The sequence below is a fragment of the Tamandua tetradactyla genome, chromosome 25 (assembly GCF_023851605.1).
Source record: "Tamandua tetradactyla isolate mTamTet1 chromosome 25, mTamTet1.pri, whole genome shotgun sequence".
In the NCBI taxonomy this organism is placed as follows: domain Eukaryota; kingdom Metazoa; phylum Chordata; class Mammalia; order Pilosa; family Myrmecophagidae; genus Tamandua; species Tamandua tetradactyla.
Window position 1 is genome coordinate 22,394,975 of NC_135351.1, and position 19,799 is coordinate 22,414,773.

General features: G+C 35.8%; 1 long non-coding RNA gene across 1 annotated transcript in view; it reads right to left on the reverse strand.

The window, feature by feature from the left end:
• Positions 1-677: 677 nt before the first annotated feature.
• The window catches only part of LOC143669016 (uncharacterized), a 556,320-nt gene continuing 537,198 nt past the window's right edge, over positions 678-19,799 (reverse strand). Inside the window, exon 10 of the long non-coding RNA XR_013168650.1 lies at positions 678-2,243. This is a non-coding gene — a long non-coding RNA (uncharacterized LOC143669016). The remainder of the gene's footprint in view (positions 2,244-19,799) is intronic.

Below are 19,799 nucleotides of genomic sequence, written 5' to 3' on the forward strand. Positions count from 1 at the left end.
GCATGGAAGTGTATCTTTGTCTCTTTTGTTTCTTTTGACAAAATTCCACTTAGTAAAAGGTTGACACCCATCGTTTTATTTTAAATTTCTGAATAATTTCATTTTAGGTATATTTATTACAAGTGGAATAATAGGCTTAGATTTTGTTTTATACTTATGCATGAAATGTTTTCTTTTATTAGATGAGCTAAGCACGTAAATATGTGTCACCTCTGTTTATCTCACATTTTTTGTTTTATTGTTGATTTTTATTATTTTCAATGTTTAAAGTTTTTTCAATGTGATCTATTTTACTCGCTTTGTTTATTGTGTATGTTTATTGCAATATTTAGGAAGCTTTATTTTGGGGTTGTTATTCTTGTCTGCATATCAGGGGCTAGCAAATATTTCTGTAAGGGCCAAACTATAAATATTCTAGGTTTTGGAAACTCTGTGGTCTATATAGCAAATGATCAACTCTGCCATTGTAATATGAAAGCAGCCGTAACCAATATATATATGAGTAAATGTGGCTGTGTTCCAATAATTATGGATATAACATTCAATATTTATAAATTTTATAGATTTATAATATTCATTCATATCATGAATGTTTAATTTCATAAAGTTTTCATGTCATGAACTTACCTTTCTTTTGATTTTCGCAAACATTTAAAACTGTAAAAAATAATCTTATCTCATAAACTATACAAAAACAGGCGTGACACCAGCTATGGCCCATAGGACATGGTTATTGTAGGTTTGTTTTTCTTTAGTGACCCTTACTCTATTTGATACATTTCAAACGCCTATTTATTTTCTTTACACAAAATTTATTAGTTTCCTATAGTTACTATAAAAAATTATTTTCTTCTTCTACCTTTACTCCCTCCATCTTAATTTCTTTATCAGTATTATGTTCATTTCTGTTTAATTTTTGTACTGCTATATAAAGTTATACTTTCATTATGTGTGTTATCAACATTTATGGACCAGCTTTGACCCAGATTTATCACAGACAAAACAACCTACAAATTTATGACCTTCTGTTACCCTTCTCATTTTGGGGGGGAGGGGGGTGCATGGTTCAGGAATTGAACCCAGGTCTCCCGCATGAAAGACAAGCATTTTACCACTGAACCACCCTTCTCATTCTTTTAAATATAGAATATCTACATTGTCAGAACATCAATACTTATATTATTTTTACCACATTCTTCTAACATTTGTTTTATCTGCTGTTCTGTGGGTAAAAAACTCATTGCTGATGGCCATTTTGTCATATACTTCCTAGTCATCTCCTAGTTGATTATCCTAGAGTAGTTTCCTCAGAAGGAACTTACATTTTGCATACTTAAAACTTTATCCCTGAAGGTGAATTTATTCATATATAAAATACTGGTTTTTCACTTTCTTTTACTGAGTTTCTTTTATATGTTGTTTTTTATTGGCTCTGGCTTTGCATGTTGTTGTAGGGAAATGTACAGACAGCCTGATAACTTTTTTCTTCTTATATGTAGCTCAATCTTTTTGACTGCCCAAAAGATCCTTTTGTTTAAATCTTGAAATTCCAATAACATTACTAGCAAGCTGTGATGTTAATCATTCTGCTTCAGTGTTCCATAGCACCTTGTCCTCTCAATGCAAATATTCAGAAAGCATTTTAATTTCGGAAAACTTTAATTGAATTATTTCTTCACAGGCAAGTTATTTTCCTTTTTTGTTTTTGGTGTTGCTTTTGGGACTCCAGTTATATGTATGCTGGATATGTTTTGTCTGTCTTCTATATCTAACAATTTTTCTCCAACATTATAAAATTTGTTTTTCTTTAATGTCTAATTCATTTTGTTTACTCTTCTCATTTCTATCATCTATGTCTTTTATGAAATTTCCCACAGTGTGTACACTGGATAGATTCCTTGCAATATCATCTCTAATTGTATGTTAATTTTGTTTTGTTTTCCTACCTTTTCCTGAGTTCTACCAGTTCATGTTGCATCTCCTTCTATCATAATGCCCATGCTTCTCTGAGTTATCACATCATTGACTAGTAGTTTAAATTCATAGATATTACTGATTTTTATTAATTCCTGGTAAATTTTAAGGTCATACCTTTTTAGTCTCTATGTCCACATTTTCCTTCTGAGTGTTCTTGCTTTGGGGAGACTTGATGGTGTTTTTACATTTGTATTCATGTAGGAACTTGACATCGTTGCTGGGCTGGTTCTTTTTGTATTACTTATCACAGAATGAGTTGAATTTTCCTAGATAAAGAATTAGAGATTTGATGGAAGAGGGGGGGATCTCTAAGCAGCATGGTCTTTCAGATTTCACTATACAAAGGATCTTTATTTGCTGTCACAATGACAGATGGTTTTACACAAATATGGCTTATCTGTGGGGATCTTTTGTAGCAATGCTTTCTCTAGTTTGGGGGGTCAAACATAGTGAAGTTCTGCCAATACCTTGTTGACCTCACTTCTGGCAGAATTTTTTTTCTGCAAGATTATTTTAAATTTTAAGTTCAGAGTGAGCCCGCACCACTAGGAACTATATTTTCGTTATTGTTTTCTGAGCTCTGTTACTACTAGGCCCTCTTCTCTCTTTTCCTACTTTCAATGCCTCCTGAGAAATTTAAAACAATTTTTATAGTTCTAGAATCCTATGTGTGCGCTTTAGAGGTTGCAAACTATATCTGTCTTACAGGTTTGATGAAAATGGAGTTTTCAATAGTTTTTGTTGTTGTTGTTCTCCTATTGCTATTGCATGACTTCCAGGAGGAAAAGAGGAAATATGCTCAGGAATTCTATACTGGTGTGTTTCAAAAGAGTCAAGCAAAAAAATGGCACACCAGTGGCTGAACTTCAACAGATGGAGTGTAAACTCTAAGAAACAAGTGCCATACCATGATGAGAGCTTAGAAATCTCCAAGAATAATCCTGGAATAAAAAGTTACATTAAAAAAAAAAAAGGATGGGGGGGCAGTGCAATGGTGGCTCGGTGGCAGAGTTCTCGCCTGCCATGCTGGAGACCCGGGTTTGATTCCTGGAGCCTGCCCATGCTGAAAAAAAAAAAAAAGTACGCATCTAAAAATTCAGCATAAACAAGGGAGACCATAAAAACAAAAGAAATCCAGATATAGAAAAAATTAAGTCTTAACAGGTGTAATAGTTGATGGGGTTATATAGCAGCAGAAATTGAAAGGAGTCATTGGAGACGTAAGAAAAATAATTAAACTTGTGTCCCTCCCTATAATTTTTGGCCTAAGAACTTTGGAAAATTCTTTCCCTTTTACCATTCTGTTTTACAGGTTGCTTTCTGTTTACTTCAGGTATCTAAAATTGTGTGGAAAATAGAAAGAGCTAGAATTAGTGGAGGGAGAGGTAGAAGTCTTTGGAATTCAAAAAATATATATTTTCTCACTGAAGCCTCCAGAGCCTGTGCCAACGTCCTAGAACCAAGTCAGGCTCCCAGAGACATTCTGGACTGAGGTTCTTGGCAGAGAACAGTTTCCCAAAAGACACAAGTCCCTTTGAGCTATATCCTGGAACCTGAATCTAAGCCAAAATAGCTTTGAGAATGAGAAGAACGAAGCAGCTTCAGAATATTTTGTGTCATCTATTTAGCTGCTGGCTTCTTTGCCTCAAAATCTTTTAAAAATTATTTTCCTCCTGGACGTTCAATCTGTTTTTACTAGTCATTTTCAGAGGGTCATATAAAGACATAGGAGAGGCTAGCCCTCATCCTTCAGCCTCCAGTTCAGTACTCAGCCTCTTTCTGCCTTTGCTCTCTCCAGCACTGTTTACTTATAAGCTTGATTTTGGCAGCCAGTGAGTTTATTTTACATTTTACTGAAGTGTGAAGGAAATACTGATATAAAAACTAAACAAACCCGTCCTGAAATGGTATCGCCAAATGAGCAAAGTACCCGAAAGAGTCAAACATTGGGGTTGCCAGAACTCAAGCCTGTTTTTTCTTCCCTATAAGGCACCCTCGGCATCTCTTCCTGCTCGGGCTTGTGATAAGATCATCTGAAAATTAACCACTCGTGGAGAGGGAGGGCTGTATTCATTGTTAACCTACCCATATGTCTGCATCCCCAGGTTTCTTGTCTGTATTGTCATAGGCTTTTCAGAACAGGGTGCACAAACTTCTTTATTGTTGCATTTAAGAAATGGAATGCTAGATCTTTTATCTATTTAAAGTGCAATTTTTCCATCTTTCTGCCTCAGCTCTCAGTGATTATTGTAAAATGGCATTAAATAATTTCTCTTTCATATATGTTTTAAAGGAACATTATAGAAGCTAAATGTAAAACTAAAGTAATATAAGAGGTCTTTAGAAAACTTAAGTTCACATGAGTTTTTCACAGCAGTTCTGTGGGAGTAGACATTAAGCAAATAGGTATGTATGTATGTATGCACATGTTTGTATATATATATATGTGTACACACACACAAACTTATGTCTTCCATTGACTATTTCAAGAATTTGAATGACATATATCCTTATGATCTTTTTGAAGTAGTGGCAATTTAATATAGATGAAGAATATAATTTATAAGCACAAACACAAAGCAGCTGAAGAGGCTCTTCCCAAAGGATGTAAGAAGGGGCTAGGTATTATTTGTTAAGTGAAAGAGGAAGAGAAAAAACTTAGAGATACTTGTTAAAATTAAAATATAGCCAGACCGAGGTACCCTACATATAAGGGAACTTACAACCCTTTTCCAAGTGTTTGTACAAAGTAGACGCCAGCTCTCTTTTCAGCTTTTGCCATCTTTGAGTGAAACTTGTGAAACCAAAATCCATTCTTCTTTTGGATTTTAATGTTTCTTTTCCACAATACAAATGTCAGAGGTTGTTGAGAACTATATTATGCCATCCGACCCAGCTCGCCACATTCCGGAGTGGTCCAGATGCTAACTTAGATACAGATAATGCTTCTCAAAAGCATTTGCCTGAGAAAGTCAATTCAATTTGTCAATATCTAAATAATGGTGAGGTAACTGACATGCCTAAAATCATGATAGCTCATAAAAACAAAAGTTTGAGAGGGGTTGAGAGTAGTTCAGTGATAGAATTCTTGCCTGCCATGCAGGAGACCGAGGTTCAATTCCTGGCCCAAGTACTTCCCAAGCAAACAAAACAAAGAAACCATTAAAAAAAAAAATCAACAAATGGTGCTGCAATATCAGGCTACTCACATGGAAAAAGAATGAAATGTGGCCCCACCATACAGCATACAAAAAGAAAAAAAGAAAAGAAATGAAAGTTTGTTTCTTTCTCAAGCTACACACCCAATGTGAATTGACTGTGAGATACATTTCAGATCCCTTCATTCCTGGCCCAGGCTGAGAGACCTGTCCCTATTGCAGTGTCACTCTGTTCTCAGGGGATAGGGAACATGCAGAGTCTAGGACTGCCTCATGGCCCATCTACTCAAATTCCATCAGAAAAATAGGGTCAGTGACATGCCACACTTCCATGAGGAGAGGAAATGCAATGAGACTCTATGACTATTAGGGCAACTGGATTACCACTGACTAGTCCTAAACCACCAGTAATGAGCATGCTTGGTAATATTTCCACTGTATGTCTGGTCTCTGTTACTGACAGAAATAGGAGAGTGGAAGAGTTTCTCATTAAATTTTTATGTAATTTGACCTCCTAATGAGAAAGCAAAAAACTCATTGGATATATTTCATATGAAAAGTGGTAACAAGAGGACTTTCCAATAAAAGAGATATGAAAATATCCTGAAAGAGTTTGGGGAACTGAGGAGAACATTTGCCAAGGCCCCTTTCCCCCATCTTTCCTAGAATATAAAAGCCTTAATTTCCAGGAGGAAGGAAAACAACCACTGTTGTATTCTGCAATTAAAAGGGAATGGAATGGGAAAATAATCTCTACCCGTAAGAGATGATACGGGCTGCATACTGGGATCAGGACTGCATTATGGGAGGGAATGGAGCAAGGAGAAAGCCACAACTAGAAGATCTAGTTACTTGTAGACTAGGACAGGTTTTTGGCAGAACAGCAGACAACACCTGCAGCTCCCAAACCAGGCTAACCATTATTTAGTAAGCAGTAACTTCCAAGAGACAGACCCTCTCTGAGGCACTACACAAAAGAAAGACCAAAAGCTGAGATTGAGCAGACAGTGGTGGGAAAACCCAGCAAAAAGTCTCCACCTTAAACACAAGACATTGCTAAAGAATATTTGTGGTGCCCTGAGGGTAACCATAGAAATAACAAATCTCAATCCCAGGCCAACCCCTAACTGGATTATCTCTAACCCCCAAAATAAAGGCCTGGCAGAAGGAAAAGTGTGCCCATTTCCCAGTATAAAAATCTATGTACTTTACTTTTTACTGTAGTACACAAGGTCTCTATTCTTCAACAAAAAAATCACAAAGCATGAGAAAAAGTAAGAAAAACCAACACACTCCCAAGACACAAAGCAATTCCTCAAAGCACATTCAGAAATGGCACAGCGTTTGGAACTATCTAGCAATGAATTTCAGATAACTATGTGTGCTGGTTTGAAACTATTATTTACCTCAGAAAACTTACATTCTTTCAGTCCAATCTTGTGGGGACAAATCTATCATTGGGTGGGACCTTTTGATTAGGTTGTTTCCATGGAGATTTGAATTTTGAATTTTCCATTCAAGGTGGGCTTTAATCCACTTACTGGAATCCTTTAAGAAGGAAACATTTTGGAGAAAGCATGGACACTTAAAGAAAGAAAATGCCCTGGCAGAAGCCAGAAGGACCCATAGGAGCATAGAGAACCATTTTGAAACCAACCTAGGAGAGAAGGGCCAGCAGACATGGCCGTGTGGCTTCCAATGTGACAGAGGAACTCAATCTCAATCAATTTTTCCTCAGTGAAGGTATCTTTTTACTGATGCCTTCATTTATTAGTTTCATGGCCTGAGAATTGTAACTTGTAACTTAAAAAGCCCCCTTTGTAAAAGCTAATCCACTTCTGGTATATTGCATTCTGGCAGCTTTAGTAAACTGAAACGCTATGATTAATGTGCTAAGGGCTCTAACTGAAAAAGTAAAGAACATGCAAGGCCAACTGTGTAATAGAGAAGCAAACTATAAATATCAAATTGAAGTGCTAGTAATGAAAAACCACAGTAATAGTAATAAAGTACACCTTTGATAGGTTCATTAGTAGGCTTTACAGAGACAAAGAAAGAATCAATGAACTTAAAGATTAGTCTAAAGAAGTTATACAAACTGAAGTTCAAAGAGAAAAATAAGAGGGGAAAACAGGTATCATCCAAGACCTGTGAAGCAAGACTGAAAGTTCTAAAACACATGTCATTTGAATTCCATACAGAGAAAAGCAAGGGAGACAGAGCAGATAAAACATTTAAGGAAATAAGGTGAATGATTAAAAAAAAATAATAATGACAGACATCAAATCTTAGATCCAAGAAGCCCAGAGAACTTTAAGCAGGAAAATTACCACACACACACATCACTAGGTATATCATATTCAATCTGGTAAACCAAAAGGGAAATAAAATTCTTGAAGGAAGCCATGATGAGAAATCCATTTACTACAAAAGAGCAAAAATAAGAAAGTATACTTTTCATGAGAAACCACATAAACTAGATGACAATGGGGTGACATCTTTAAACTACTGACAGGAAAAAAAATCCTCTCAGCCAAGAATTCTATATTCAGAAAATACATATTTCAAAAATTAAACAGAAATAAAGACTTTTTCATATTTTAAAAAATAAATTACTGGAATTATTGACAGCAGACTTACTCAACAAGAAATATTGGATGACGTCCTTTGGGCAAAAAGAATTTGACAACAGAAAGAAACTTGGATCTACACAAAGAAAAGTGCTAAAAATGGAGGTGACATTTATTTTTAATTGCTCTAAAAGAAACATTATCTAAAGCAAAAAACAGCAGAAATGCACATAATGTTTATAGCATGCAGAAAAGCACATGTGGCAACAAAAGCACAACAGAGCAGAGGAGAAATTGGGAATATACTCTGGTAAAGTTCTTACACTACACTGAAAGGCAGTCACTGATTAATTAAATATGTATGTTATAAACCCTAGGGTTACCATTAATCATTTTTAAAAGGTATAAATTGTAATTCTATAGAGGAGATAAAATCAAATCATAAAAAATGCAAGGGGGGCATAAAAAAAGAAAAAAGAGACAAAACAAATGGAACCAAAAGAAAATAGCCAGAAAGTAGCCATTAATCCAATCATATTGATCAGCATCATGCAAAACTAGAATGTCCAAACATGCCAACAAAGAAACAGAAAAAGTCAGTTCGGATAAGAAATAAAATCCAACGAATTATATGTTATCTATAAAAACTCCACATTAAATATAAAGATATATATATGTTAAGTAAAAAAAAGAGGTGCCATAAAAACACTAACCAAAAGAAAAATGAAGTACCCTGCATTAATATCAGCCAAAGCAGACTTCAAATCAAGAAGTACTATCAGGGATAAAGAAGGATATTACATAATGATAAAGGATTTAATTCTCCAAGAAGTCATAAGAATGCTCAAAGTTACCCACCTAAAAAAAGTATTTCAAAATACAAAAAGAAACTACTCATAAAACTAAAAGAGAGAAATACACAGATCCATAACTACGGTTGAAGGATTAAACATTCCTCTCCAGCAATGGATAGAACAAGTAGACTGGGAATCACAAAAGACTATGGAAAACTTTATCAACCAAGTTGACTTAATTGGTATTTTAGTCCCCTAGGCTGTGTGAGGCAAATTACCATGAAATAGTTCTGCTTAAACAATGGGAATTTATTTGCTTACAGTTCGAGTTGGGAAAATGTCCTAATCAAGGCAATGCTTTCTTCTCAAACACCAGTTGCTGGCATCCCTGGTTCCTCTGCCACATGGCAAACAACATGCTGGTCTCTCTTTTCTCTTCCAGATTTAATTGCTTTCAGCTTCTTGCTTCCCTTGTTTTTTCTCTGTTTTGCTTCCACTTATAAAGGACTCTAGTAAAAGGATTAAGATCCATTCTGAATGAGGTGAGTCTCATCTAACTGAAGTCTCATCATCAAAAGATCTTACCTATATGGGTTCTCACCCACAGGAATGGAAAAACCTAAGAATATGTTTTTCTGGGGTACATACAACTTCAAACCACCACACTTCACCCTCTGGACCCCCAAAAGACATGCTCTTTCTGCATGCAAAATACATACATCCCATCACAATATCCCCAAAGCCTTACATCACTTCAGTAATAATACTTAGTACAAATTCTCATCAAAATCTATTATAGGTATGGTTTGTCCCAGGGCACAATTCCCCACCATCTGTCGACCTGTGAAACCTAGAGAACAAGTTATCTGCTTTCAATATACAATGGACAGAACATTCCCATTCCCATAGGGAGAAATTAGAAGGGAAACTGTGGTCAAGGGATTCAAACAATTCCAAGACCCTGCAGGGCATTCTCCATTAGATTTCAAGGTCTGATAGTCATCTATAGAATGTTTTATTCTCTGGACCTGACAGAGGCAGCCCCAACCCTTCCAAGTATTCATGCTCTCCCTGAACACTGGGGTGAAGGCTCCACCCTCCAAGAACCTTCAGTTGACAGCCAGACCCTCTGCAATCTCTGGGGAATAGGTTCCTACTTCTGACAACACTGGGGTGGTAGAACTTTTTATGAACAATGGAGTGAAAAGCCTACTCTCTCTAATTCTTGCTCAGACCCATCCTTTTCACATAGATAGGTGGGCATATTCTCTTGGCCCAAGATGTCTTCAGTCCAGACGTCAGCTTTCATGGTCCTGCCCTTGAAGTTATTTTTTCCTTCAACCCGTCTCTTTTAGCCTAGGCTGGCAGGGGTTCTATCCATACAGATCTCACAAAAACATTGTCAGTTTTGCATGTAGTACATGCAGGGGTCCAATCCATCAGACAGTAGGACTTTCCACAGATCCTTCCTGGATAACTGCATCTCTAATCTTGACCTGCACTGAAATGGCTGACTGGTACCATATTCTGTGAAACACTCACATGAAGCACTATTCTCTGGGGACTCACTTTCCAGAAACTCAGAATTTTCCAAATCATCAATTCCTGGTTTCTTTGTGTCCAGGAGTTCAATTCTCAGTTTATCCCTTTCCTCTTGCATTTTACTATAAGATGTAAGAAGAACCCAGACTATACTTTCCACCCTTAGCTTGGATATCGCCTCAGGTAAATATCCAAATTCTGCCTTCATGTGACATTAGAACTCAATTTTACCAAGTTCTCTACACTTTAAAACAAGGCTCGAAAGGCGGTACGATGGTGGTTCAGTGGCAGAATTCTCGCCTGCTGTGCTGGAGACCCAAGTTTGAGTCCCGGTGCCTGCCCATGCAAAAAATAAAAAATAAATTAAAAAAAATAATAATGCTCGCATATTTTCCAGTCTTCAATAATACAACTGTCATTGCCATCTAAGGCCTCACTGGAGGTAACTTTAGCATTCATATTTCTACCAACAGTCTCTTTGCAACAGTGCAAAGCTATCTAGGCATTTCACTATTTTTCCAGCCTCTACCAATTACCCAATTCCAAAGCCATTTCCACATCTTTGATATTTGCAATAGCAGCACCCCACTCTCATAGGACCAAAGCTGTATTACTCAGGGTTCTCTGGGGAAACAGAATTGACCGGAGCTATTTGTAGGTATTATGACATCTTTATAAGAATTGTCTCACATGACTATGGGGCTACACAAGTCCAAATGCCACAGGGCAGGTCACAAGCAAGGACTCTAGTGAAGGTTTTCAATGAATTCCCCAGGAGAAGCTGGCTTGCTGAAGTAGAAATGGAAATTCTCTCTTCTGATTGCTGAAATGATCACTTCCCCTTTTGAAGCCTTCCACTGATTGAATGTGGTGTCTCTGTTGGAGGCAATCTTCTCAGTTGATTGTAGATGTAACCAGCTATAGATGCAATCAACTAACTGATGATTTAAGGCTACAATCTGTCCTCACAATCAGGCCAGAGCTTGCCTGACCAAAGAACTGCAACCAAAACTTAGCCAAGTTGACTCATATACTTAGCCATCACAACTGATATTTATAGAAAGCTATAGCTTCACAAGAAAGATTTTAATGAATTTCATGTAAACCTTAGCTCATTCAAAATAATAAAAACCATAAAATGTTCATTCTCAGACCATAACGAAATCAAACTAGAAAGCAATAAAAGAAAAATAATGAGAGAATTCCCAAATATTTGGAGTTTTTACAAACTTAAAAATCACTTGTAGGTCAAAGAGGAAGTCTAAAAGAAAATTTTTAAATATTTGAAGCAAATAAACATAAAAATACAAATATAAAAATGTGAGGGATGTAGCTAAGGCAGTGCTTATGTGGAAATTTATAGGATGAAATGCTTATATTAATAAGAGAAAGAATCTCAAATCAGTAATCTAACATTCCCCCTTAAAATCTAGAAAAGGGAGAACAAATTGAACTCAAGGAAAGTAAAGGAAGGAAATAATATAAATAAGAGCAGATATCACTGAAATAGAAAACAGAAAAACAATAGAGAAAGTAAAGGAAGCTAAAAGGTGCATGTCTGAGAGAAACTGATAAAGCTCTAGCTAGGCTAACTAAGGAAAAAAAAGAGAGAGAAGGCACAAATTATCAATATTAGGAGAGAAATATGAGATATCATTACAGACTCCACTGACATTATGAACAACTCAGTGCCCATAAAATTGATAACTTAGATGAAATACAGCAATTCCTTCAGAGATGCAAATTACCAAAAACTTAATCATGAAGAAATGGATAACTTGAATTGTCTGATACCTACTAAAGGAATTTATTTCTTACCTAAAATTCTTTCAACAAGAAAATTCCAGGACCAGATGGTCTCACTGGAGTATTCTACCAAATATTTTAAGAAGAAATAATACCAATTCTATTCAGTCTCTTCCAGATTAAAAAAACAGGAGGGAGCAAGTGGAATGAAGTATGAGGATTTCCATGAATCTTGGGAATAACAGCAAGAGTCTATGATAATGAAGCCACACTTCATTACCCATGACCTGCTCCCTGCCCAACCTCAGCTCAATGTGATGGAAGCTCTAGTCTGAATTGGTACGGTCAAGAAGATGGAGTTCCCTTGCTCCCAATCTCACAGTCTAGGATAACTGGTTCCCCTGAGAGGGACAGACTTCTAGAGTTTCTTGGTTTACCTTACCCAGCTCTGTGTTACAGAAGCTGTATTTCAGGTAAGTGTGGACAAACGTCTGGAGCTCCCTCTTTCATTTCCCACTCTCAGAGCAGAAGCTCTATTTCATATGCAGCAACCTAACTATTCTGGGCCCAAATTGCACTTATCCCATCTAGCCCAAGGGCAGAGGCTCCATTCCAGGAGAAGCAACCTGGGAAGTTCACCTACATACAGTGCCTCACTTACAGAGCAGAGATGTCACTCAAGAGAAATAAGCCACTGTCCTCACCCCCAAGATTGGAGTTGTACAAGAGGACTAGCAGGGCAAAATAACAGAGAATTCCATAGCTCTTCCAAAGGGGGTTAACTTTATTTGGACATGGCATGAAGAAGGTCAATCCTAAGAGTGCTATCAAAAACAATGGGAATTTTTATGGTAAGCAATTAAGGGAAGGCTGTTAGCTTCAAGCAAAATGGTAGATCAGCTAGTAGTTTAACAGGGAGAAGGAGGGAAAGAGAAAGCTATAAATAATCCTTCTGGAGCAGAGCAAGCCTCAAGGACTGGCCTCAAAGACCAGTACAGGAACAAGACTTGGATTGGATCAGACTATAGAGCAATAATTCCCTGGTGCATTGTTGAAAACAATGGTGCAATCAGATTGCAATTGGTGAAGGCTAAAAGCTGGGTGTGGCACCAATATAGGCATAGCAGCTAGAAGTTTAACAGGAATAACAATTAAACCACTGTTATTGCTTGGGGTGGGGGTAGGGGATAGTCAGACAACCATGCACGTGCTCAAACCTGTGGTTTCTGAGGTGCAGCAGCAGAGATTGCACACTATAGGAAATATGGACGTCACTGAAATAGTCCAGTCCCTTCACTAAACAAAGAGCAAACAAGAAAATAACAACAAAACCCATAAACTCAAGGGTGGAGGTGGGGAGTTCAGTGTCCAGAGTTGCCAAAATACATTATTTAAATGTCCAGTTTTCAGCAAAAATTATGAGACATGCAAGCAAACAGGAAACGATAATTCACAAACAAAAGCTGCCTTAATTAACAGGACCCAGATGTCAGTATTTTGTGCAATAATTACGTCAATAATCATAAACTGAATTTAAAGCTTTCCATTTGTTTTATGTTCCACTTACTTCATGAACTATCTGTTCCTTAAAATCTTGAAAGACCTTTCTTATAAAATTTCAGATCCTAGAGCCTTTAATAATTCTTGGTTCTTGGTTTATTTGGGTTTTTAACAGTTTGGAAGAAGGAGTCAGCTTCGTAAATTTTATTTTTTCTAGAAGTTCATGAGTTTCATTAGACAAATAAAGTAGCTTAAGGGCAAGCAATTTCTCTCTGTGATTATATCCTATTTTTCATCCCTAATTTTGAGCACATGTATTTTCTGTAGATTTGCCAAAGGATTTTCTATTTTATTAAGTTTTTCAAAGAACCAGCTCTTGGATATATTTTCTTAATCATCAATGGTCAATTTTCATTTTAAATAATTTTTTCCTTTTTTTTTATTGTTCACACTCAATTCCTATCATGAATTATTTCATTCTTTCTATAATAACATTAGCATTCAAGAGAATCTGAATTGGTGTCTAAATAGATATTTAGCCACATACTATAATAATATTTTAATACATTATAATTACTTCCTAAATGCTCCAGAATTGAAAATATTACAATAATTTTAGTTTTGTTAATTATAAAATTTTAAGCAATAGAGAAATATACACCTAAATCAATCCTCCCTTCTTACGTTATCCCAAACCAGCTTTCCAAGGTTAACTGTTAACAGTCTATTTATTCTCTCAAACATTCTTTTATTCATATAAACACGCATTACTTTGAAAAGATTGTAAATGTCCATTCCTGTGTTTATATCCTTGTCTTCATGTGCAAATATTTCTCTATAATAGATTCCAGTGAGTGGGCTTCCCAGGTCAAGGGGTAGGCACATGTTTAATTTTGATAAGTACTATTGAATTACACTCCACAAAAGGCTGTATCAGGTCACACAACCGTGTATATTCATACTAATTTTCCAACATTCTGACCAACCCCCACATGTAACTGACATTTTAATTAATGATTTGGTCTCAGTGTTGTTCAGAAGATAAGTTTTAATTTCTAAGAATGTGGAGTTTTGTTTTGTTTGTGGTGGTTGTTGAACTTTATTATTACTATTATCATTTCAATATTTTGTTTTAACAATTCAATATTGTTAACTGCAACTGGCAGAGAATTCACTTTTCAAAATGCATTGAAGTTTCTTTGGGAGCTTCTCTACATAAAATACTCCAGGAGTTCCTAAAATGATGAACCATTTTCTCCATAGAATAAAAACTTTAATATGTGTTCAACATTAATATATTATTATGTTGTTGTTTGGCTTTTCTGTATCTATATTTTTTGTACCAAGTTAGCCTTTCAACACAGTAAAGTTGCTTGAAATTTTCACTACTCCAATGTTTATGCTAATTTCTTATCGTCAAAATAGTTTTTTTAGTTAAAATTGCTGTAGAGCCCTGATATTAAATGATGTGAGTGAGAAATAAGTCGATATACTTGAAGTTTATATATAAATGATATACTGTTTATTTATAAATAAATAGCTCCAGACTTCTGACTTCCTCTCTTCAACCTGAATTTGGAGCTGCCACAGAAACTAATAAAAAGTTTGAATAAAAACTTGGGGACAGAGAAAGTGAAGGAGTGCTAGTATATGGAAAACTTCTCTGAAGGGGAGAGCTCCAGATCCCACATTTGTGACTTAGCCAAAGGAATGTTTTCTAGGAGTGCCCTTTTATCTCTTACAGAGCATTGTTTGCATCTCTGGACCGCTTGGCAGGCAATAGCAATACACATCTACAAGGTCTAGATCATTTTCTCCCCTCTCCTCAGAGAATTTAATAACCTCAAAAGGTGGCTACTCTTTGCTTGTAGCATATCCTGGGTCAGAGGTACTGGAAGGTTTTCTGAGAAATCAAGAAATGTCTGGGGAGGTCAAGAGACATGGATTACAGCCTTGGAGTTTCTCTGTCTGGAGGCACTTATACCCTATCACTGGGGGAAGTAGGAAGGGCAGTATTTTCCAAGCCCTAGGTTTTCATCAATCCCTCAAAGTAGACATTATCAGCCAATATACCTGATAATGTCAAGAAGACGAAATTTAGGTTACTAGGGAAATCAAGACTTTTGAGTAATTAAGGGAATATGTAAGGAAGATAAATACAAAGGAGGTATACCTGATGGAAAAGAAAGAATAAGAATTTAAAATATTCACAGATGGAGTAGGATATGAAGAGGAAAAAGAAGTTATAAAGCAGAGTTAATTGTAGGTATTTGATATAATATATATAGTTGAAAGAATCTCAATGGCCAGGCTAAGGAACAAATAAATAAGCTCACAATCAGGTCAGCAAACATTTATAGAATACATCAGTAAAAGCTAAACAGGAAAATGCCCCCAAAAGGAAAGATAACAGAAAACATTCAACATCTACCCAACAGTTGCCACAGAAAAATAGAAAAGAAGTAAACAAAGGGTAGGATCCATTTGAGGATATTATGGGAATTTAACAAATAGTAAATGATGATATAATTCTTCCAGTTAATAAGGCTCAGAGAGTGCCAAGTAAGGTAGACAAGAACTCTAGGCTTGTTTTGGTGAAATTTAAGAGCATATTAGACAAAGAAAAAGTATAAAAGTATTTAGAGAAAAAAAAAACAGATCCTGGAGCATCATCAAAATTAAAAACTTTTATGCATCAAAGGACATTATCGTGAAAGCATAAAGACAACCTACAGAATGGGAGACAATATTTGGAAACCATATATCTGATAAGGGTTTAATATCCAGAATATTTAAGGAAATCCTACAACTCAACAACAAAAAAACAAACAATCCACTTAAAAAATGGACAAAGGATCTGAATAGCTATTTCTCTAAAGAATATATGCAAATGGAAAATAAGCATATGAAAAGATAGTCAACATCATTAGCCTTTAGGGAAATGCAAATCAAAACCATGACATAAGGAAAATGAAAATGAAAGCACAACAGATCAAACTTTATGGGATGCAGCAAAGGCAGTGCTAAGAGGGAAATTTATTGCCTTATATGCCTATATCAAAAAAGAAGAAAGAGCAAAAATCGAGGACTTAACTGTCCACTTGGAAAAATAAAAGAACAGCAAACTAACCCCAAAGTAAACAAAAGGAAAGAAATAACAAAGAGTAGAGCAGAAATAAATGAAATTCAGAACATGAAAACAATAGAGAAAATCAACAAAACCAGATATTGGTTCTTCGAGAAAATCAATAAAATCAATGTACCCTTAGCTAGGCTGACAAAAAGATAAAGAGAGAGGATGCAAATAAATAAAATCAGAAATGGAAGAGGTGACATAAACACTGACCCCACAGAAATAAAGGAGGTAGTGAGAGGATAATATGAACAACTACATGCTAAACAATGTAGATGAAATAGACAACTTCCTAGAAAGGCATGAACAACCAACAATGACTTGAGAAGAAATAGACAACCTCAACAAACCAATCACAAGTAAAGAGACTGAATCAGTTACAAAGAAGTTCCCAAAAAAGAAAAGTCCAGGACCAGATGGCTTTACATGTGAATTCTACCAAGCATTCAAGAAAGAATTAGAATTAGTACCAATCCTGCTCAAACACTTGAAAAAAACTGAAGAGCGAGGGCTACCTAGCTCATTCTATGAAGCCAACACCACCCTAACACCAAAGCCAGACAAAGATATAAGAAAAGAAAATTACAGACCAATCTCTCTAATGAATATAGATGTAAAATTCCTCAACAAAATGCTTGCAAATCAAATCCGGCAGCACATTAAAAGAATTATAAACCATGACCAAGTGGGGTTTATTCCAGGTATACATGGATAGTTCAACATAAAAAAATCAATTAATATAATACACCATATCAACAAATCAAAGCAGAAAAGCATGATCATCTCAAGTGATGCAGAAAAGGCACTTGACAAAATTCGACATTTTTTCTTGATGAAAATATTTCAAAGGATAGGAATAGAAGGGAACTTCCTCAACATGATAAAGAGAATATATGAAAAACCCACAGCTAACATCATCCTCAATGGGGAAAGACTGAATGCTTCCCTGGTAAGATCAGGAACAAGACAAGAATTACAATGCCATCATTGCTATTCAACATTGTGCTGGAAGTTCTAGTGAGAGCAATTAGACAAGAAAAAGATATAAAAGACACCCAAATTGGAAAGGAAGAAGTAAAACGCTCACTGTTTGGGGGATATGAAACTATACATCAAAAATCCTGAAAAATCTACAGCAAAACTACTAGAGCTAATAAATGAGTACAGCAAAGTGGCAGGGTACAAGATCAACACCCCAAAATCAGAAGTGTTTCTATACACTGCTAACAAGCAATTTGAGGAAGAAATCAAGAAAAAAAATTCCATTTACAATAGCAATCAAAAGAATAAAATATTTAGGAATAAATTTAACCAAGGATACAAAAAAACATATACAAAGAAAACTACAAGAAATTGCTAAAAGAAATCACAGAAAATGGAAATAAATGGAAGGGCATACCATGTTCATGGACTGGAAGACTAAATATAGTGAAGATATCAATTCTACCCAAATTGAGTAATAGAGTCAATAAAATATTAATTAAAATCCCAAAGAATTACTTTGAAGAAATAGAAAAACCAATAACCAAATCTTTGGAAGGGCAGAGTGCTCCAAATAGCTAAAAAAAAAAAATCTTGAGAGAGAAAATTAAGTGGAAGGTCTCACACTACCTGACTTTAAAGCATATTATGAAGCTACAGTGGTCAAAATGGCATGGTACTGGCATAAAGATAGCTATACTGACCAAGGGAATCTAATAGAGTGTTCAGATATAGACCCTCTCATCTACAGACAATTGATCTTTGATAAGGCCATCAAGCCAACTCATCCGGGACAGAGCAGCCTCTTCAATGAATGGTGCTTGGAAAACTGAATATCCATATGCAAAAGAATGAAAGAGGATCCATATCTCACACTCTATACAAAATTTAACTCAAAATAGATCAAAGATCTAAACATTAGAGCTAAGACCACAGAACTTTTAAAAGAAAATGTAGGGAAATATCTTATAAAACTTGTAATAAGAGGTGGTTTCCTAGATCCTACACCCCAGACATAAGCATTGGAGAAAGAAATAGATAAATGGTAACTCCTCAAAATTAAATACTTTTGTGCATCAAAGAACTCTGCCAAGAAAGCAAAATGGCAGTGGGAGACAATATTTGGAAATCATATATCAGATAAGGGTCTAGTATTGAAAATATAAAAGAGATTCTCCCACGTAACAACAAAAAAACAAACAACCTAATTTAAAAATGGGCAAAAGACATGAACAGATACTTCTCAGAAGAGGAAATACAAATGCCTAAAAGGCACATGAAAAGATGCTCAAATTCACAGGCTATTAGGGAAATGCAAATCAAAACCACAATGAGATATCATCTGACACTCACTATAATGGCCATTATCAAAAAAAAAAAACAGAAAACAACAAGTGCTAGAGAGGATGTGGAGAAAGAGGCACACTTATTCATTGTTGGTGGGAATGTAAAATGGTACAACCACTGTGGAAGGCAGTTTGGTGATTCCTCAGGAAGCTAAGCATGGAATTGCCATATGATCCAGCAATACCATTGCTAGGTATCTACTCAGGGGACATGAGAGCAGGGACACAAATGGACATTTGCACATCAATGTTTATAGCAGCATTATTTACAGTTGCCAAGAAATGGAAACAGCCCAAATGTTCAACAGATGAGTAACAAGCTGTGGTATATACACACAATGGAATATTACATAACTATAAGACACAAAAAAGTAATGAAGCATGTAACAACATGGATGGACCTTGAGGACATTATGCTGAATGAGATTAGCCAGAAACAAAAGGACAAATACTGTATGGTCTCACTGATATGACATAACATTAATAAGTGAACTTGGAGAATTTCAGTTAAGAACATAGGTTATCAGGAGATAGAAATAGGGTAGAGATTGGGTGATTGGTGTTGAAGGAATACAGATTGTGCAACAACACTGATTGTAAGAATTCAGATATGGATAGCACAGTACTACCTGATTGTAGCACAAAATGTAAGTACACTAAATGAAACTGAATGTGAGTATGGTTGAGAGAAAAGGGCTGGGGGGACGTATGAAATCAGAAGGTAGGATAGAGAATAAAGACAGACGGTATAATTTAGGAATCCCTAGAGCATACAATGATGGTGATTAAATGTACAAATTAAAAAATGTTTTTGCAGGAGGAAGGACAAAGGAATGCCAGTATTGCAGGGTGTTGAAAATAGACGTTACATGGAAAAACGTACAACCAATGCAAGCTAGAGCCTGTTGCTAACAGTACCATTGTAATATGCTTCAACTAAATGTAACAAAGACATTATGCCAAAACTAAATGTCAACAGGCAGGGAAAGGGGTTTGGGATTCTATATGGAAGAAAAGGAAATGTCTTCATATAGTTGTTGTGGTAAAGGTAT